Genomic DNA, 22291 nt, shown 5'->3' with positions numbered 1-22291 from the left:
ATTGGTATTCATTAATTTTTGTTTGTAAAATGACCATCTGCCTAAATATGATTACAATGTGACTTAACTAGACATATCTTTTCAGTGAATTAAAATATTCATTGTACAAAGATCATCTCACTGTTGAAGGGCACCTCGGGTCATTATATCAGTACTGACAGTCACCTTGGAAGCAGCTGAACCTTGCCGTCAGCCCAGTGTTGGGATGGGCACTGAGTTTTGGTTTCATACCCTGTGTCATCAGGCTCAGCTGCACTAACTCACTCCTGCAAGGAGAAGACATTGATCAGTCTGTGTGACAGATATCACCCCAGTGATGAGGAGAAATCTCCACTCAGAGCTAAGTATTAAAACCCTTCTCACACAACCTGACAACTGAAGTTCAATCTCAGGAACCCATGGTGTAAGGAGAGGATGGACTCCTGAGAGTGGTCCTGTGTCCTGCACACCTGTGCACTCACATAGGTACTTCTAACAAATCAAATTATTAAAAGGAAACATTTACCTGAACATTTTTCACACAGAACATTTTCTGATATTAGAGAAACTCCATGGTCAGGAGACAGGGTAGTTTACTCTTAGATGCTCTTTCTCAAGCCCTTCCTGTTACCAACATCTTTCCTATGCTTCCCGCCCCTTTCTTCTACTACCAGGAAAGTACAGCCCATGGGCCTCAATGATCAGGATTTGAAAATGACAAATTTTAGCTCAAGCCCATTACATACACTGCTTCTCTCACAGGGAGAAAGAAAAGGCACTGTCTGGTAAAGGCAAACAGGCATCATATCTATGAAAACAATCCCACACCGATCATCCATGAACAACTAAGTATTGTCTATATAAAGTGTATCTGTACATTGCTAAGTGAGCTTGCTCAGCTTTGTACCATACTTCAGGGTATCCTGGCTTTCACTGAGGGTTAAACTCACCTTCTGAACAAGTCATCCAAATCTTGCAAAGCAAAAGATGCTTAGATATCTGAAGAAACATCACACAATGTAGCTCTCTCTATATATAAAGTTATTTTTTAGAGATTTATGTCTTCATTTCATGTATATGAGTACACTATTGCTCCCTACAGACACACCAGAAGAGGGCATCAGATCCCATTACAGGTGGTTGTGAGCCACCATGTGGCTGCTGGGAATTGAACCATTGGAAGAACAGTCAGTGTTCTTAACTACTGAGCCATCTCTCCAGCCCATAAAGTTTTATTATATCTTTATATATAAAAAAAAGTTTTATTATCTTTATATAATTGTCAGTCATCACTACACTGATTCACCCTGTAAATGCATTTTCATATCCCAGGGTAATGCCACGAAGTGGATTAGCACAATGGAATGGATTCTTAATGAAATCAAGCTGTGAGAATATTTGAGAAGCAGATGGGTAGGAGTTATACACTGCTTTGTAACTTGCAGCTGTCTGCAAAGAGGACTTTTTTGATCTTGTACAGAAAGCATAGGATACTTTCATTAAGGGTACTTTACAACTGAGGTCTAACCCCTACATGGTGCTGCATATCTGTAACTCTAGAATTCCTGGTTTAGGTCTCAGGAATCCTGTGAGTCCAAGGCCATTGTGTACCACAAAAGAAGAACATATATCAAATCCCCCACCTCCCAAAGAAATCTCAAAAACACAGCTTTCAAACAGAACAAACTTATGGTAGACTACTTTAAAACTGTACTAACATCCAAGTAGAGGTAAAATGGGGTATTTGGTAACAAGAATCACTTAATTTGGGGATTAAAAGGAGCAAGCTACAATCACAAAATATGAGATATTCAGTGGGGTATCTACTGACACAATGTCAACAAGCTTGCTTTTTAGGATATTACAGAAATTATCTCTCCACATTTTATTAAAACCTGATAATAAGTACAGGGGATATAGAAAGGGATCTCAGATGTAACAGTCATAAGGCTGGGCCTCAGATAATAAAGCTGTTTCAAGCACTCTTCCACGCTTACCTACATAAGCACCCCTCATATGGCTTCTGGGACAACACCATCAGCTCCTGACACATTTCTATTAGTTGACTTCTCTTGTGGACCATCATGACTTCACTTTTCCTGAGCTCCTCTAAAATAGTATTGCTTTGATTTTCATACACTCCATATAATGATTCTCTTCTTCATCGAGAGGCTGATTAGTTTGCTATAATCTGTCCTGGTTATTTCCTCCCATGGGGTCACATAGTGCTGAAGGAAAAGGGACATCCTAGATCACATCTGGAGAGTATTTGATCCTCTCCACTGAGTTCTTCTATGTTTAAATTCACCTACAGGATCCCACCACGGTGCTGCACACACTGATTTACTGTCCACACTTTTCAGAAAATGTAAATTATTTGATTTTGTACATTTCTTTGTTATTAATAAAGGAAGCAAACAAACCCATCCTTTCCCATTACCATTTTCCTCTATTAAATGAGATTCTGAGGTATCTGGAAATAAAAGGTTTTCATTGATAATATGTTCACTCAAAAATGCAACTTTGGGTCGTGCAGTGGTAGTACACGCCTTTAATTCTAGCACTTGGGAGGCAGAAGCAGGCAGATTTCTGAGTTTGAGGCCAGCCTGGTATACAGAGTAAGTTCCAGGACTGCCAGGGCTACACAGAGAGACCCTGTCTCAAAAGAAAAAAGAAAAAAGAAAAAACAAAGAAAAAAGAAAAGAAAAATGCAACTTTGCACATACATAGCACCCAAAATTCCAAGTGGAGTGATAGAGTCTGATGTACTCTGCTAAACACTCAGAAAATCACCCATTATTATCAAACTTTTCTGTCACACAGCCAGGCCTTTCTATCTGTGTTCAAAATTGGATTTTGCCTTTAAGAATTTAAGGTTAACAAAAAAGGAATTCCTAGCATGACATCCCATGTATGATCTTGAAATTGTGACTGACCAAGTTTGCAAGATATCTGGCTCTGGCTGACTTTACAAATCAGGCTCATATCCACCAACCTCTGAAAGATTCTTCTCTTCTCTGCCCTTAGATCTTCCTCCTGTTCTTGGAACTTCTTCCATAAAGATGCCATTTGCTTTTCAAGTTTCAGCTGTAATAAATAAACAAATAAGCAAATACATAAATAAATAAATAAATATCATCCTTAGATGAATAATGAGTTACCTGACGGACAAACTCAAGCACTGAACACAATTACTTTAGAGACGGTAGAAGAAGGATCACAGTGTATTTTTAGTAACTATGAAACTTTAGATTTCAGACCATAGAATTACAAAACACAACCACCGTGTGCTCAAAGTGATGTACTGTAATTGAAGATTGCCTGGATAATTAGCATCAGATTGGGATCACCAGATGCTTCTAACCAGCTCATTCCAATGTACTTTTGGGACTTTAAGCAAATGTCACAAGCACTTTTTAAAGATGTAAATTTACGATGATTATACTTTTCAGTGGCATGAATCTAATGAATCATGAAACTAGAAATGATATTTATACTTATGCACCTCTCAAGGAATATTTACATTTTATAGTCATTCCTCGCTCCCTGTTTAAAAAGTGACAAGATTTGGAGTACAGTGGATTCCTCAGAATCAGGACAAGCTTCTTCCTGTGGTCTGCTAAGCCTCCCTCTCTTAAGCTCTCATCATTATTTTTTCTCAGAAGCATCATTTATCATTTGCATATAGACACTCACTCCAATGAGGCAGTGTCTGTGACCTCTGTGATCCTGGGAGTCAGAACACAATTGGCAGAGAAGGGCCCTGCTCTCACCACAGAATTTCATCTTTCTCTCCTTGTGGGTCATGCACTTGTGTTCCTCAGAACTCAAATACTTCATGAGCCTGTTTTCTCTTACAGTAGATACCAGATTCCTCATAGTGATTTTATTTATGAACATCCAATGGGATGCTTGCCTACACATAGGGCAGTGTCAGATTCTGAAGTCTTCTGAAGAAAGGATGAGACAGGCCTTGCAGAAGGTATGGCCACACCTTAAGAGAACTGGATCCAAAATGATGCCCTGGCAAATGAAGCAGTTGAGTGTTTCCTGGGGGGGTTTGCAAAATGTCTGACTCCATCTATCTGAGGGGAAAAACAGAATTATTTTTATCATTGGTGCAGAGAGGAACAAGAGACTAGACAAAATTTGATTCAACATGTGATTAAATTCTTTTTTATTTATTTTTTATTTTCTAAATTCTTTGTTTACATTTCAATCGCTTTCCCCTTTTCCAGTCCCCCCCTCCCCATATGTCCCATAAGCCTTCTCTACACCCATACTCCAATCACCTCTCTCCTTTTTCTCTGTCCTGTTACTCCCCTACCATGCTGGATCAGGCCTTTCCAGGATCAGGGCCCTCTCCTTACTTCGTCATGGGAGTCATTTGATATGCTATTTTTGTCTTGGGTATTCAGATCTTCTGGCCTAGTTAATATCCACTTATCAGTGATTGCATTCCATGTATATTCTTTTGTGACTGGGTTAGCTCACTTAGGATGATATTTTTCAATTCCAACCATTTGCCTAAAAATTTCATGAATTCATTGTTTTTAATGGATGAGTAGTATTCCATTGTGTAAATATACCATACTTTCTGTATCAATTCCTCCATTGAGGGACATCTGGATTCTTTCTAGCTTCTGGCTAATATAAATAAGGCTGCTATGAACATAGTGGAGCATGTGTCCTTCTTGCATGCCGGGGAATCCTCTGGCTATATGCCCAGGAGTGATATAGCAGGGTCCTCCGGAAGTGTCACATTCAGTTTTCTGAGGAACCGCCAGACTGATTTCCAGAGAGGTTGTACCATCTTGCAATTCCACCAGCAGTGGAGGAGTGTTCCTCTTTCTCCACATCCTTGCCAACACCTGCTGTCTCCTGAGTTTTAACCTCAGCCATTCTGACTGGTGTGAGGTGAAATCTCAGGGTTGTTTTGATTTGCATTTCCCTAATGACTAAAGATGTTGAACATTTCTTAAGGTGCTTCTCAGTCATACAAATTTATTCAGGTGAAAATTCTTTGTTTAGATCTGCACCCCATTTTGTAATAGGGTTATTTGGTTCCCTGGGGTCTAACTTCTTGAGTTCCTTGAGTTATGGGACTCTTTAGATGATCTAGTTGATCCTGATTTAATTTTGGTGTTTGATATCTGTCCAGGAAACTATCCATTTCCTACAGATTCTCCAGTTGTCTTGAGTATAGATTTTTGTAGTAGTATCTAATGATTTTTTTTTTAATTTCCTCCATTTCTGTTGTTATAGCTCCCTTTTCATTTCTAATTTTGTTAATCTGGATACTGTCTCTGTGCCCCTTGGTTAGTCTGGCTAAGGGTTTATCTATCTTGTTGATTTTTTTAAAGAACCAGCTCCTGGTTTTGTTGATTCTTAGTATGGTTCTCTTTGTTTCTACTTGATTGATTTCAGCCCTGAGTTTGATGATTTCCTGTCTTCTACTCCTCCTGGGTGAATTAGCTTCTTTTTGTTGCAGGGCTTTCAAGTGTGTCACTAAGCTGCTAGTATATGCTCTCTCCATTTTCTTTTTAAAGGCACTCAGGGCTATGAGTTTTCCTCTTAGCACTGCTTTCATTGTGTCCCATAGATTTGGGTATGTTGTGTCTTCATTTTCATTAAATTCTAAAAAGTCTTTGATTTCTGTCTGTATTTCTTCCCTGACCAAGGTATCATTGAGTAAACTATTGTTCAGTTTTCATGTGTATGTGTGCTTTCTATTGATTTTGTTGCTATTGAAGACCACTTTTACTCCATAGTGATCTGATAGGAGGCATGGGATTAGTTCGATCTTCTTATATTTGTTGAGGTCTGTCTTGAGAACAATTATATGATCGATTTAGGAGAAGGTCCCATGAGGTGCTGAGAAAAAGGTATATTCTTTTGCTTTAGGATGAAATGTTCTATCCGTAAATATATATATATATATATATATATATATATATATATATATATATACTAACTCTAATTGGTCCAAAGCTTCAATTAGTTTCACTGTGTTTCTGTTTAGTTTCTCTTTTCCTAATAGGTCCATTGAGGAGAGTGGAGTGTTGAAGTCACCCACAATTATTGTGTTAGGTACAATGTGTGCTTTGAGCTTTAGTAAAGTTTCTTTTATGAATGAGGGTGCTTTTGCATTTGGAGCATAGATGTTCAGGATTGAGAGTTCTTCTTGGTGTATTTTTCCTTTGACCAGCAAGAAGTGTCCCTCAGTGTCTCTTTTGATAACTTTAGGTTGAAAGTCAATTTTATCTGCAATTAGAGTGGCTACTCCGGCTTATTTCCTGAGACCATTTGCTTGTAAAATTGTCTTCCAGACTTTTACTCTAAGATAGTGTTTGTCTTTGACTCTAAGATGTGTTTCCTGTATGCAGCAAAATGAAGGGTCCTGTTTATGTATCCAATCTGTTAGTCTATGTCTTTTTATTGGGGAACTAAGTCCATTGATGTTAAGTGATATTAAGGAATAGTGATTATTACTTCCTGTCATTTTTGATGTTGTCTTTTATATTTGATTGTTTATCTTCTTTTGGATTTGATAAAAGAAGGTTACTATCTTGCTTTTTCCAGGGTGAAGTTTCCCTCCTTGTATTGGTGTTTTCCTCCTATTATCCTTTGTAAGGCTAGGTTTGTAGAAAGATATTGTGTAAATTTGGTTTTGTCATGGAATATCTTGGTTTCTCCATCTATGGTGATTGAGAGTTTTGCTGGGTATAGTAGTCTTGGCTGGCATTTGGGTTCTCTTAGAGACTGCATGAGATCTGCCCAGGATCTTCTAGCTTTCATAGTCTCTGGTGAGAAGTCTGGTGTGATTCTGATAGGTCTTCCTTTATATGTTACTTGGCCTTTTTCTCTTACTGCCTTTAATATTCTTTGTTTAGTATATTTTGGGTTTTGATTATTATGTGATGGGAGGTATCTCTGTTTTGGTCCAGTCTGTTTGGAGTTCTGTAGGCTTCTTGTATATTCATGGGCATCTCTCTTTTTAGGTTAGGGAAGTTTTCTTCCATAATTTTATTAGATATTTTCTGGCCCTGTAAGTTGTAACTCTTCAGTTTCATCTATGCCTATGATCCTTAGGTTTGGCCTTCTCATTGTGTCCTGGATTTCCTGGATGTTTTGGATTACAAGATTTTTGCATTTTGCATATTCTTTGACTGTTGAGTCCATGGTTTCTATAGTACTTTTGGCATCTGAGATTCTTTCTTCTATCTCTTGTATTCTGTTGCTGATATTTGCATCTATGATCCCTGATTTCTTTCCAAGGTTTTCTATCTCCAAATTTGTCTCCCTTTGTGATTTCTTAGATTTACTTCTGTTTTTAGATCCTGGATGGTTTTGCTCAGCTCCTTCACTTGCTTGTTTGTGTTTTCCTGTACTTCTTTAAAGGATTTTTGTGTTTCCTCTTTCATGATCTCAGCCTGTTGACCAAACTTCTCCTGTATTTCTTTAAATGCTTCTGCCTCTTAGACCTGGCTTTAGAGTCAGAAATAGAAGGACTACTGGGATAATAGATGTTGGTTAGCTGGAGCTAAGAACTTAGTGGTGATTAAGAAAAGACCAGAATCACTGAGGTGAAATCTTCTGGGCAGTGTTTTCTAACAGCAGATAGAGATAGCCAAGACTGTACCTGGTGCTGCAGCTGGACTTGGTAGTGTGTAATAACCCAGGTGCTACAGAATTTGAAGGAACTGTGAAGTTATGAAGGAATTATGAAGAGCAGCTGAGGCTTGGTACTGTTAGAGGCCGGAAAAAGCCATTGGTGAAGGTACAGGCTGAGTAGCAATTGATTAGCCCATGATTGAAGGGATTATGCAAACAGGTTGAGGCTGGGCACCATGAAGGGAGCCTATGGGAGGCTATTGGTGAAGCCTAATTGTGTTGGAAGACCCATGATATGGGAGATGCCAGTACTAAGGGATGACCTCACCAAGAACAGCAGCAGCAATGGAGTGGAGTGACGTCAACCAGAGCCTAGAGTGCTACAGAGGGCAGGGATGGAGATGGGACCCAAGCCCATGAGGGCCCCGAAGATCATGTGCAGATCTCAGACATTGGAACAAGAAGCTGTGAAGGTTGCCTTGGATACACTAAGAAGTATCTGAGATGTCAGAACCTTGAGGTACCTACCAAGGAAAGCTGTTAACACAGAGTAGAAGCAGCACAAGAGAATGAAGTTTGTTGCAGCTGAATGCTAGATCTGCCAAGAGCAGTCATCAAGAATGAAAGGAATTGGAGATGTGAAGAATACTTTGACATCAGACATGGAGACGTGAAGTTTGGAGGGTGCACAGCTGGTTTTGTCTTGCTTTAGTCCCGTATTTTTACCTTTATGCAGGATTATATTTAAGAGACTGCACAAATCTCAGAAGAGACTTTGAACTTTTTAACATTGTCATGACTGTTAAAGACTGGAAACTTTTGAAGTTGGATTAAATGTATTTTGCATTATACTATGACTTGTATGGGCCCTATAGACTCATGTGTTTGAACAAGCCTATGTGATGGGTTGAATATGCCTAACCCAGGGGGGAGCACTATTGGTAACTGCTGTCTTGTTGGAATAGATGTGGCCTTGTTGGAGGAAGTGTGTCCCTGTAGGGATGGGCTTTAAGACCCTCCTCCTAGCCTTGTGGGAGGCAGTCTGCTCTTGGATTCCTTTGGACAAAGATGTAGCGCCCTCAGCTCCTCCAAAGACATGCCTACCTGGATGCTACTCTGCTTGACAATGTACTGAACCTTTAACCTGTAATCCATCCCCAATTATATGTTGCACATATAAAATGTCTTTTTTTCTTTTTTTTTAATTCGATATATTTTTATTTACATTTCAAATGATTTCCCCTTTTCTGGTTTCCCACTCCCCGAAAGTCCCATAAGCTCCCTTCCCTCCCCCTGTTTCCCCATCCACCCCTTCCCACTTCCCTGTTCTGGTATTGCCCAATATTGCTACACCGAGTCTTTCCATAAACAGGGGCCCCTCCTCCATTCTTCTTGGACATCATTTGATGTGGAGATTATGTTTTGGATATTCCAATTTTCTAGGCTAATATCCTTTTATTAGTGAGTGCATACCATGAGTGATCTTTTGAGACTGGGTTACCTCACTTAGTATGATGTTCTCTAGCTCCATCCATTTGTCTAAGAATTTCATGAATTCATTGTTTCTAATGGCTGAATAGTACTTCATTGTGTATATGTACCACAATTTTGAATCCATTCCTCCATTGAGGGATACCTGGGTTCTTTCCAGCTTCCGACTATTATAAATAGGGATGCTATGAACATAGTGGAGCACGTAACCTTATTACATGCTGGGGAATCCTCTGGGTATATGCCCAGGAGTGGTATAGCAGGATCCTCTGGAAGTGATGTGCCCAGTTTTCTGAGGAACCACCAGACTGATTTCCAAAGTGGTTGTACCAATTTGCATTCCCACGTGCAGGGGAGGAGTGTTCCTCTTTCTCCACATCCTAGCCAATACTTGATGTCTCCTGAGTTTTTAATCTTAGCCATTCTGACCAGTGTAAGGTGAAATCTCAGGGTTGTTTTGATTTACATTTCCCTAATGAATAATGATATTGAGCATTTTTTTTAAGATGCTTCTCAGCCATCCGAAGTTCTTCGGGTGAAAATTCTTTGTTTAGCACTCTACCCCATTTTAATAGGGTTATTTGCTTTTCTGGGGTCTAACTTCTTGAGTTCTTTGTATATATTGGATATTAGCCCTCTGTTGGATGTAGGGTTGGCGAAGATCTTTTCTGAATTTGTTGGTTGCTGATTTGTCCTTTTGATGGTATCCTTTGCCTTACAGAAACTTTGTAATTTTATGAGGTCCCATTTGTCAATTCTTGATCTTAGGGCATAAGCTATTGGTGTTCTGTTCAGGAACTTTCCCCCTGTACTGATGTCCTCAAGGGTCTTCCCCAGTTTCTTTTCTATTAGCTTCAGAGTGTCTGGCTTTATGTGGAGGTCCTTGATCCATTTGGAGTTGAGTATAGTTCAAGGAAATAAAGAGGGACCAATTCGCATTCTTCTGCATGCTGACCTCCACTTGAACCAGCACCATTAGTTGAAAAGGCTCTCTTTTTTCCACTGGATGTTTTCAGCCCCTTTGTCGAGGATCAAGTGGCCATAGGTGTGTGGGTTCATTTCTGGATCTTCAATCCTATTCCACTGATCCACCTACCTGTTACTGTACGAATTCCATGCAGTTTTTAACACTATTGCTTGGGAGTAGTGCTTGAGGTCAGGGATACTAATTCCCCCAGAATTTCTTTTGTTGTTGAGAATAGTTTTAGCTATCCTGGGTTTTTTGTTATTCCAGATGAATTTGAGAATTGCTTTGTCTTAATCATAGTATCTCTTCACAGTAATGAAATCCCGAACTAAGACACTAAGCATATGGTTTATTTTGCTTTCTTTGTTTTGTTTTTAGTTTTTATAATTTTTTTTACTATATGGTCTCACCTTGTAGCCTTGACTGGGCTGGAACTCACCTAGTATATAGATGTGGCAGGCCTCAAACTCATAAAAATAAGCCTTCCTCTGTCTCTTTTGTGCTGGGATTATAGCTATGTGCCTTCACACCAAGCTTAATTATATCTTTTTGAAGGACACAATGTGTGACAACTACTACATCAATTCTGGTCTTATTAATCAAGTATATGAGTAATGTCCCTATGATAAAACCATCATTAGTTATGTTTTCTATTACTAACACCAAAAAAAACTCCAAGTGGAGCTGGAGTCCCAAAAGTGAGCACTCTTAAAGCTAGGTCCAGTGCACCACCGGAATTATTGTCAGGCTTAGAAGAAAGTCCAGTCTTGTGGTTTTCAAAACCAGGGAGATGACGGAACAAAAGATTAATATGTGACTGAAGACCAGAAAGCCCTATTTAAGATTGGTCTTAAAGCAAGATCCTCTTTTTGTCTCAGTAGGTCACCCCACATCCATATATGGGCACTACACTGATTGCACTCACTGGATTTGAATACATAAATAATTTAGGAAGGATGACAAGAATTTGGGAGGGAGGCTGGAGGGGAGATGATGTTGGGGTGGGCCTTCTAAGAAATGAGCAAGGAAAAGGGGAGGGAAAGAGGAACCTTGAAGAGATAGAGATTCCACAAGACCAACAGTATCAACTAACTTGGACCCTTAGGGGTTCCCAGAGACTGAACCACAAACTTAAGAACATACATGGGGTCTACCAAGCCCCCACACCACCCCCTGCCCACATATATTGTAGATGTTCAGCTTGGTCTTAATGTGGGTCCCCAAATATCTAGAGCAGGGGCTGTCCCTGAATCTGTTACCAAACTGAGTATCCTGTTCACCTAACTGGGCTGCCTTGTCTGGCTTCAATGGAAGAGGATATACCTAGACCTGAAGTGACTTGATGTGCCAGGGAAGGGGATAGCCAAGGGAAGGCCTCCACCTCTCAGAGGATAAGCTGAAGGAGGTTGGAAGGAGGGTATGTGCGAGGGAGACCGGAAGGGGGGGTGAAGTGAATTGGATGTAAAGTGAAGAAACTATTTTTAAAAGAAAAGAAAGAAAACAAGTCTTCCGTAAACAAAGCTAGGTACATGCCCACCGAGAGTACATATATGTACCATTCTGAAGACTTCTTCAGGATTTGAGAACCTCAGTAGGAATGTCAGGCTTGCAGATCTCAGAACTAACATGAAGTGCTTGCTATTTCCTTCCTGGCAAGTGTTTCTGGCTCTAGTGCTTTCAAAGGTTCTAACAAAATATAGTTTATTAGTTTGTTTCTTCCCCTTGAGACAATTCTTAAAATTGCATTCTCTGAAAATCAAGCATTTTTTATCTACATTCCAAACACTGGCCCTCCTCCTAGTCCCCTACACAAAGTCTCACTCCATGCCATCCTCCTCCCCCTTCTTCTCCAAATGGAGAATGAGCTGCATTTCTGCTACTTAAATGCTGAGGGTCTCTGTCTAGCCTGTGTAAGTCCTTTACTTGGTGGCTCAGTTTCTAAGAGCTCCTCAGTGGTCCAGGTTAGATGACTCTTGGTTTTTGTGTGGAGTTCCTATCCCAGTCAGGGGCTTCCATCATCCACTTCCCCCAACTCTTCAGTAAGAGTCCCCAAGCTCTGTCCAATGTTTGGCTCCGTGTCCCTGCATCCCTTTCAGTCAGCTACTGGCTGGATCCTCTCAGAGGACAGTTATTGAAGGCTCCTGTCTGCATGCATTACAGAGTTTAATTGGTAGTGTTTGCTCATGGGATGTGCCTTAAGTTGGGCTGGTTAGTGGTAGACAATGTCCTCAATTTCTGCTCCATCTTTGTCCCTCTATCTTTTTGTAAACAAGACAAATTTTGGGTTAAAAGCATGTAGGTGGATTGGTGTCCTTATCCGTCTACTGGAGGTCTTATTTAGCTACAGGAGACAGCCTCTTCAGGCTCTCTCCTATATATTCCCAATGCTATGAATCTCAACTAAGGTTACCCACATTGAATCCTGAGAGCCTCCCCCATCCCAGGTCTCTGGCATGTCCTAGAGATGCCTTCCACCCCCATCCCAGCCAGCTGCAGATTTCTATTCATGCTCCTGGATCTCTCTCTTTCTCTTGAATCTCCCATACCTGATCCTGAACCCCTCCCTTTCTTCTCCTCATCCCCTCTCTTAGCCAGTTCCCCTGTCCCTCTGCCTCCTATGACTATTTTATCTTCCCCTTCTAAAGGAAATTCAAGCAGCCTTGCTTGGGCCTTACTTCTTAGTTTGCTTCTTTGTGTCTATGGAGTATATCATGTGTTTATTGTGAAAATTCCTTTCAAAAGTTTCATAGGCTAAGTAAAACTTGGCCAATTGTGTGGTAAAATTTGAAGGTGACGGAATCCCTACTACATCATGGTGAGGAAACCAAGATCTTTTGATTGTAACCAGATCAAAAGAAAATGCCACAAAAGAGAGTACTGCTCATCTTATGGTTACTCCCAAAATTTTGTATTTTTTAATTGATTTATTTATTTTATGTAAGTACACTATAGCTGTCTTCAGACACACCAGAAGAGGGCATCAGATCTTATTACAAATGACTGTGAGCTACCATGTGGTTGCTGTGGAACTCAGGACCTCTGGAAGAGCAGTCAGTGCTCTTAACCACTAAGGCATCTCTCCAGCCCTTGTATTATTTTTAATGCAGCACAGCACATTTTTGTGTTTCTGAACTTACCTTGGTCCCCTTCTGACCCTCTAATGTGTTATAAAACAGCCAAGTAGGCCCACAGAAGAAGCTAAAATGAAGAAACTACCTGATCTTGGATTTTCAACCTAAAAAAGAAAATGCTATCACAGATCCTCACAGACTACTATCACTCCATGGGTTAATATCTAATAAATACTCAAATATTTGTTGTTAAAGTTATATGTAACATTGCCTGTATCCACATGGATAATGCATGAATTGGTATGTTTCTATGTATTAAAATTTTATATAAAACTGGAAATACTATTAAAAAACATTTGACATCTACTTTTTTTTCAATGAGATACATTCACATGATGAAAAACATTCCCCAAAATGATTCCTTGTGTTGTTCCCACATTTGATTTTTCTACAATTAATCTTGGAATCAAGGCAAGCTTCTCTTCTGTATGAATATGCTGAAAGGGGGCAACTCATTCATCTCTGAAAGATTCTCTGTATTCATAAAATGAATTACCAATAATGAGCTCTTGGTAATATAATGAAAACAGATCACAGTTGGGAAAACTAATCATTACACATTTATTTCTCACTTATGCACCAGATACATGGCACAGAGATAAAGGTTAAAGACCTGTTTTCATCAAACAATTCTTAATTTGCAGTAACTTTCTCCTACCAACGTTTACAAAGATGTCCTTACGGTCATGAGGATTTCACTCTGACATGACAAAGAAACTGAAAACCGCTAACTACTATTTTTCAGGCTGCTGAGTCTATTACTACTCACCACTTGTGTTCAGAGTCTCCCAGCAGAGTGCATTTAATTTCTGATGGCCGCAAGCAAAAGCTGAAAGTTGCAACCTATTTCCAGAGATAAGAAAATAGTCTCTCAGCACATGTAATTACTCTGCTACCCAGTATTATTTCTTTGTACACATTTTGTGATGTATGCCAATGATCGGTTTCTTTTGTTGTTGTTTTTTTTAAGTTTTTAACTTATACACTTTACATCCATCCCACTCACCACCCCCTTCCAGGTCACCTCTTCCCACAATCCTTCACCCATCACTTCATCCTGTTCTCCTATGAGTGGGTGGGAGACCACTGGGTTTACCTCCCCAAACTCTGGCACTTCAAGTCTCTGCACAGTTAGGCACTTCCTCTCCCACTGAGGCCAGACAAGGCATCCCAAGTAGAACAACATATCCAGAGTACAGGCAACAGCTTTTGTGATAGCCTTTGCTCCAAATGTTTGGGACCCACATGAAGACCAAGCTACTCATCTGCTGCATATGAACGGGGAAGCCTAGGCCCAGCCTGTGTATGTTCTTTGGTTGATGGTTCAGACTCTGAGGACCCCAAGGGTCCAGGTTAGTTGCCTCTGTTGGTCTTCATGTGGAGTTCCTATCCCTTTTGGCCCCCATAAACATTCCTCCTATTTTTCCATAAGCATCCTCAAGCTCCATCCACTCGTGGACTGTGGGTGTCTATTTCTGTCTGAGTCAGTTGCTCAGTGGAGCCTCTCAGAGGACAACTTGCTCCTGTCTGCAAGTGTAAGAGTAACATCAATAGTGTTAGGGATTGGTGCTTGCCACATAGCACAGCACCTGGACCACCTCTCCATACTAATGAGACATCTCAATAACCTTAGCCTTCAGCCAATGACCTTCCCTTCCTGGATATTCCCACACCCTTCCCCAATATTACATAATCCCTCGTTCACCCAGAATAAAGCCTCTGTGTTCACATCCACCCCCAATAAAGCAATAAAAACAAGCTAAGATCATCTCAGAGAGCTTCTTCATTAATGATCACCTCAGGGAAGGTCTTCACCTAAAAGAAGCCATAACACTAAAACTCTTGAAGAAGACCTCTCTCTTCTTCCACTCCTCTGTCACTAGCTCCAAACCAGACTAAGTTTCTTCCTCTCTTGTAAGTGCTAAAGGGTTTCTCACACTGGATACATACACGGTCTTTTTTCTAGTTATATGTTCTCTGATGTACTATAAGGTCTAATTCACTGGTAAAGGTTTTCTTACTTTCAAGGCATTTATAAGATTTTCTCACTGAGTTTGTTGCTTGGTGTTTAGTGAGTATACACTTCTTACTAAACGTTGTCTTCCCTATCTCAGCCATGAAATCTGACTGAACAGAAACTTGCTCACACACATTCTGCTTACAAGAAGTCAGTCCCATTTGAAGTCTCTTAGATGGAGTAACTTTTTTCAATAGTTTTCCTTCCTTTGTATCTTTCCCTTCTCTGATATATTCAAAATCCTGCTGTCAAGTTGGAATCTTGGAATGCTGACCCAACTGCTAAGGACATCCAATGGGTTTCCCTGCTACAAAACAGCCATTATATTGCTCTCCAGCACAGAATCAATGAGGATCCAAAGAGAGATGTGTATTCATATATCTATTCAATTTCTCACACTTCACTCCAGAACAGTTTCTATTACATACAACAAAACTTGAAATATTCATGGAGTATAAATAAAATGTGTTTTCTAATCCCTCCGTTCCATCAGTTGCTTTATTGTGGCCATTGGAGGTAACTTGCTACAAATGTCTCTCTTGATTCTTCTGGTTAGTCTCAATTATGGTATCCACACTGCATAAGACTAAAAATACAAACAAACAAACAAAGAAACAAATGAACTTTCCATGAATTATTTTAAGAGTTTCTAATGGGACTCTCATGTTTATGAAAAAAAACAATTTCTTGCCTACTAGAAATTAATAACACATACTGTTATTAAAATCATAGTAAGTATTAGCTTATAAACTTTAGTTTACTCCTTTAATTTAACATACTGAAATACATTGATAAGTTTAGTAAAGTATTGCTTCATTTTATTTTTGTGAAGAAGTATTTTGTTAAAATATCTACCAATTGGTAGGTATAGTTTTCCACTCAGAGAATGGTTACATTTTTTTACAAGGTTCGAGTCAAATGTATACTTTAATATATGATAGTGATGAGCTTTTCTTTATGCCATTCTTTTATTCTGGTCTAAAAGGCAATCATTTCTAGGACATCCTCTTTTCAGATTATGAGCAAACTCTGATAGGCTACTTCCTAGCCTGAAGCTTCCATTATGGCCACTAATTTGCATCTTGTGTGCTTAGAGTTATTACAAATACAGTCTGTTATTACAACATACTGGGAGTATTTCAAACCTGAAATTTCTTCCTTTCTACTTCCACCCAAAACATTCCAGTTTGAGGGCTCAATTGAACAACATGTCCTGTTCTTTTCAGAACCAAAATAAATACAAGTAAACTCCTGTTTACCACTCTGGACAAACATGTATGCTGTACATCTCTAAAATATGTGGCTACTTGTGATAATGATAAGCCCTAACATTTGCCTCCAAAGTGGTGATACATGTACCAGCTTCTAGTAATTCATCAATTCTCAAGGATGTTGGCACATTTCAGAGACTTGACTTCTCTTAGTTTTATAAAAAGTAGCTTCTACAATTCCTCATTATCTTTGTTGCTTTAGAATGAGAGAAGAAAAATTAAACAAGTTCTACATTTAAATTATAACCCTCATCCAAAAAGAAGAAGAAGAAGAAGAAGAAGAAGAAGAAGAAGAAGAAGAAGAAGAAGAAGAAGAAGAAGAAGAAGAAGAAGAAGAAGAAGCTTGAGTTCTTCAACTTGAAAACTTGTCTCTTGGGGCTGGAGAGATGGCTCACTAGTTAAGAGCACTGACTGCTTTTCTGAAAGTCCTGAGTGCAAATCCCAGAAACCACATGGTGGCTCACAACCACCTATAATCAGATACAATGCCCTCTTCTAGGCTGTCTGAAGTGTACTTACATATAATAAATAAAAAAATTGTTAAGATCTGTGTTGTTCCCTCTTATGATCGATTTTGGAGAAGGTACCATGAGGTGCTGAGAAAAAGGTATATACTTTTGCTTTAGGATGAAATGTTCTCTATATATCTGTGAAATCTAATTGGTCCAAAGCTTCAATTAGTTTCACTGTGTCCCTGTTTAGTTTCTGCTTTCCTGATCGATCCATTGAGGAGAGTGGAGTGTTGAAGTCACCCACAATTACTGTGTTAGGTGCAATGTGTGCTTTGAGCTTTAGTAAAGATTATTTTATAAATGAGGGTGCCCTTGCATTTGGAACATAGGTGTTCAGGGTTGAGAGTTCTTCTTGATCCAGCATTGTAGGGGAGTACCAGGACAGAGAAAAGGAGGGAGGTGATTGGAGAATAGGTGAAGATAAGAGGGCTTATGGGACATATGGGGAGTGGGGAACAAGGAAAGGGGAAAGCATTTGGAATGTAAACAGAGAATTTAGGGGGAAAAAGCCCAGCACTTGGGAGGCGGAGGCAGGTGAATTTCTGGCTTTCAGGCCAGCCTGGAAACCCCGCCTCAAAAAACCAAAAAAGAAACAAAGAAAAGAAAAGAAAAGAAAAGAAAAGAAAAGAAAAGAAAAGAAAAGAAAGAAAAAAGAAAGAAAAAAGAAAGAAAGAAAGAAAGAAAGAAAGAAAGAAAGAAAGAAAGAAAGGAGCAATTATCAAATTCATCTGGAATAACAAAAAACCCAGGATAGCTAAAACTATTCTCAGCAACAAAAGAAAATCTGGGGGAATCAGTATCCCTGACCTCAAGCAATACTACAGAGCAATAGTGTTAAAAACTGCATGGTATTGGTACAGTGACAGGCAGGAGGATCAATGGAACAGGATTGAAGATCCAGAAATGAACCCACACACCTATGGCCACTTGATCCTCGACAAAGAGGCTGAAAACATCCAATGGAAAAAAGATAGCCTTTTCAACAAATGGTGCTGGTTCAACTGGAGGTCAGCATGCAGAAGAATGCGAATTGATCCATCCTTGTCTCCTTGTACTAAGCTCAAATCCAAATGGATCAAGGACCTCCACATAAAGCCAGACACTCTGAAGCTAATAGAAAAGAAACTGGGGAAGACCCTTGAGGACATCGGTACAGGGAGAAAGTTTCTGAACAGAACACCAATAGCGTATGCTCTAAGAGCAAGAATTGACAAATGGGACCTCATAAAATTACAAAGTTTCTGTAAGGCAAAGGACACCATCAAGAGGACAAATCGGCAAGCAACAAATTGGGAAAAGATCTTCACCAATCCTACATCAGATAGAGGGCTAATATCCAATATATATAAAGAACTCAAGAAGTTAGACTCCAGAAAACCAAACAACCCTATTAAAAAATGGGGTACAGAGTTAAACAAAGAATTCTCACCTGAAGAACTTCGGATGGCGGAGAAGCATCTTAAAAAATGCTCAACTTCATTAGTCATTAGGGAAATGCAAATCAAAACAACCCTAAGATTTCATCTTACACCAGTCAGAATGGCTAAGATTAAAAATTCAGGAGACAGCAGGTGTTGGAGAGGGTGTGGAGAAAAAGGAACACTCCTCCACTGCTGGTGGGGTTGCAAATTGGTACAACCACTCTGGAAATCAGACTGGCGGTTCCTCCGAAAACTGGGCACCTCACTTCCAGAAGATCCTGCTATACCACTCCTGGGCATATACCCAAAAGATTGCCCACCATGTAATAAGGATACATGTTCTACTATGTTCATAGCAGCCCTATTTATAATTGCCAGATGCTGGAAAGAACCCAGGTATCCCTCAACAGATGAGTGGATGCAAAAAATGTGGTATATCTACACAATGGAGTACTATTCAGCCATTAGAAACAATGAATTCATGAAATTCTTAGGCAAATGGATGGAGCTAGAGAATATCATACTAAGTGAGGTAACCCAGACTCAAAAGGTGAATCATGGTATGCACTCACTAATAAGTGGATATTAACCTAGAAAACTGGAATACCCAAAACATAATCCACACATCAAATGAGGTACAAGAAGAAAGGAGGAGTGGCCCCTGGTTCTGGAAAGACTCAGTGAAACAGTATTCAGCAAAACCAGAACGGGGACGTGGGAAGGGGTAGATGGGAGGACAGGGGAAGAGAAGGGGGCTTACGGGACTTTCGGGGAGTCGGGGGGGGGGCTAGAAAAGGGGAAATCATTTGAAATGTAAATAAATTATATCGAATAAAAAAAAAGAGAGACTGACAGGCTATAGAATCTAAAGCCTTCTCACATAGGAAATTGTATTAGATTTTTAATCTGTGTGCTGAATAAAGCCCTAGAACATTAAAAAAAAAAGAAGGAAAGAAAGAAAGAAAGAAAGAAAGAAAGGAAGGAAGGAAGGAAGGAAGGAAGGAAGGAAGGAAGGAAGGAAGGAAGGAAGGAAGAAAGAAAGAAAGAAAGAAAGAAAGAAGGAAGAAAGAAAGAAAGAAAAAAGAAAAAAGGAAAGAAAGACCCATCTCACTTCTCCTTGTAACAAAAAAGCTCTTGATTTCTTTCTCAATTAAAAACACCCGTTCCTATGGGTTCTCCTCATGACTTCTTACACCATAGCTCACAGCCTAACTTCTAAATCTGTTTCTGTATTATCTCATCAACTTTGTAATTGAAATACTCTATGACCTTAAACACCATCTGTTACTTATTATACTCTGGTTCAACATTACATATACTTGTTTGTGACTCCTCAGTATAAATAAACTTATTTGTCTTTGTTGAAATTAATTCCATGAAGTAAGGACATTACTTTTACATATTTTTCTTTCCAAGACAGGGTTTCACTGCATAGCCCTGGCTGTCCTGAAACTCACCCTATAGACCAGGCTGGCCTTGAACTCAGAAATCTACCTGCCTCTGCCTCCCAAGTACTTGGATTAAAGCTGTGTGCCACCACCGCCTGGCTACTTTTACATTTTTATTTATATAAAATATATATAAGAACCAGCACTTGCAATCTGCGTCATTTGAATGTGCTAAAACAAAATCAAGCACATGAAATCTGTCTGAAAACAAAATCCCCATGAGCCTGGAGTGCAAGAGGCAATTGAAACTGTGAAAAAGAAGAAGTACCTTTTCTTTTCTAGAAAAGGGGAAATCATTTGAAATGTAAATAATGTAAATATTTTAATGTAAATAATTATATCGAATAAAAATAAATTATATCGAATAAAAAAAATTAAAAAAAAAAAAAGAAGAAGTACCAGAAAAAAACATCAAATTACAGAAGTCAGAGGTTAGATGGGGGGCTGGGGGAGGGTCTAAACTATTTCATCAAATTGAAATACAGGAACATATGCAAGAGAACTGTCCTTGCAGACTACATAACAAACACGTTTGAGCCCTCGGATATGGAACTGGGGGATAAACTGAAGATATGGCCAACTTTTGTTATACAAGGTCTCCCATCCACATGGACCAACAACCAACCTGGCAGAGTCTTGTTTGCAGGTTCTTCTGCTGTCCATGGCTCCTCTTCCTCTTCCAATTTGAAGATCAACTCAGGTTTAGGGATGTATTGCCCTGTTAATAGGAAATAATATAGGACTTGGAAACATTTTGCTAATCAGGTTCTTTGAAGAAAGACAAATCCAGGTTTTAAGATCTAGGCAACAAAAATACAAATGTGGACCTTTCACTAGAGAGCAGTGAATAATCATACAGGGGCTAGAACCTTAGCCCTCAACCTTACAAGTGCCCATATATTTACTGCAGGGAAGGTGCTTGCTCCTGAGACTTACCCAGTAACAGCAGGCTACTATATGTCTCCAGCATCACATTCCTGTAATAGCATCTTCTGAGCATTATTGAGATTTTGCCACTCTTCACAGGTGAACTTCACAGTGACATCCTCAAGAGACACCATCTCCTGTAACAGCACATTTCTCCTCAATCTATTTACTCTAGGCTTATAAAAAGGAACCTGAAGACCAGCTTCTCTTAAGGGGTAGAAGACTCTCATGTGTATTTTACATTATAATATACCTTGTTTATGTAGTATAAAAAGTAAACAAAGAATCCTGATGCAATTAATTAATTAATGTGCAACCTGATAATATTAAAATTAAAACCTTCACTGTTGGTGTAAGAGAACCCAGACTACTCAGGTAACCAGGCCTTAATCAGATAGGACTGCATGTCAACATAATCATACCTTGCCTCGCTCTACCTCCTAGGAGTTGGAGGCAGCCTGACTAATGTCATGTTGTATGGGTTGTCCAATAATAATTACCGTTCTCTTGTGTATATGAATTATCTTTAATATAAATAACATCTGTGAATTAATCCAGTGTCTGTATGATTTTACTTTATACTATTTCTCAATAATAACACAGAAAATTCAGTGTTTCTTTAAATCTGCACCTTAATAGCTCAGGACCCAGTATTCTCTATTCTGTCCAGCCATTGGGTGATAATCATTTATTGTTGGGCAGAGAATAAATGGTAAGAATTTTTTACAGAAACTTGACACAGGACATTCTTAGTATAAGCTTTTTTGTGCTGTGTCATGATTGAAACAAGATATGAGGGCAGAGAAATCTGTATTGGAATTACACAAGGGTAAACTTTACACAGTGTACAGAAACATCATGTCTACATTTCCCCCTTTGTCTAATAAAAGGCTCTTTTGTTTTAATAAACAACACACAGCAGGAACAATTATGAAACAATTATAAAAATATTAGGTAAGAGTTACATTGAAAAGATCTCATCTATTTGCATTTGGAAACTCATAATGTATATTATTTCATACCTTACAATGTAATAAAGACTTAAATAGCCCAAAAAATTATCAGCTGAGGCTGGAAAAGAGAAGAAACTATAGAATACACATCTAGATCGTTACCCACAGATCACCTGCATCCTGGCTATCTTCCCTTCTACTCATTCTCCCACGGGAATTCTTACACAGAGGGAAGATTTTAATATTAGAATAGATATTTTTAGTACACAAACAGAGTAAAAAAATTAAGAACCTATACAGAAAAGGTTTCTGAATTGATTCTAAAGGGAAAATTGTAACTTTGTCAACTCTCTGAAATGGATTCACCAGAATTGTGTCACCTTTACCAATGCTGAGATTGCCTCACTATGGGCAGAAGATGAACTTTGGCAGAGGGCCCCCAGTGATTTTTAGAAGAAATTAACAGCAAATACCCAAAAAGCAAGTGACTTCAATTTGTAAAAAGAACTAATTGGATTTTGCCTTGTATAATAAAAAGAATTCTAATTTCTGGAGCACTT

The 22291-nt window shown here is 39.1% G+C and overlaps 1 protein-coding gene and 1 long non-coding RNA gene across 2 annotated transcripts in view; both read right to left on the bottom strand.

Moving 5' to 3' along the window:
• Positions 1-22291, bottom strand: part of LOC127689387 (uncharacterized) — a 488686-nt gene that overhangs the window by 283075 nt on the left and 183320 nt on the right. The gene's annotated exons all lie outside the window — the stretch shown is intronic.
• On the bottom strand, positions 172-20523 carry LOC127689392 (uncharacterized). Its single transcript, XR_007978900.1, has 4 exons — positions 20477-20523; positions 13952-14025; positions 2975-3066; positions 172-266 (listed from the first exon to the last, which is right to left on the bottom strand). It is a non-coding gene; the product is annotated as an uncharacterized LOC127689392 (long non-coding RNA).

The sequence above is a fragment of the Apodemus sylvaticus genome, chromosome 7, assembly GCF_947179515.1.
Source record: "Apodemus sylvaticus chromosome 7, mApoSyl1.1, whole genome shotgun sequence".
Lineage (NCBI taxonomy): Eukaryota > Metazoa > Chordata > Mammalia > Rodentia > Muridae > Apodemus > Apodemus sylvaticus.
The sequence above is the reverse complement of the archived record's forward strand: the minus strand, read 5'-3'. Positions and strand labels throughout refer to the sequence as shown.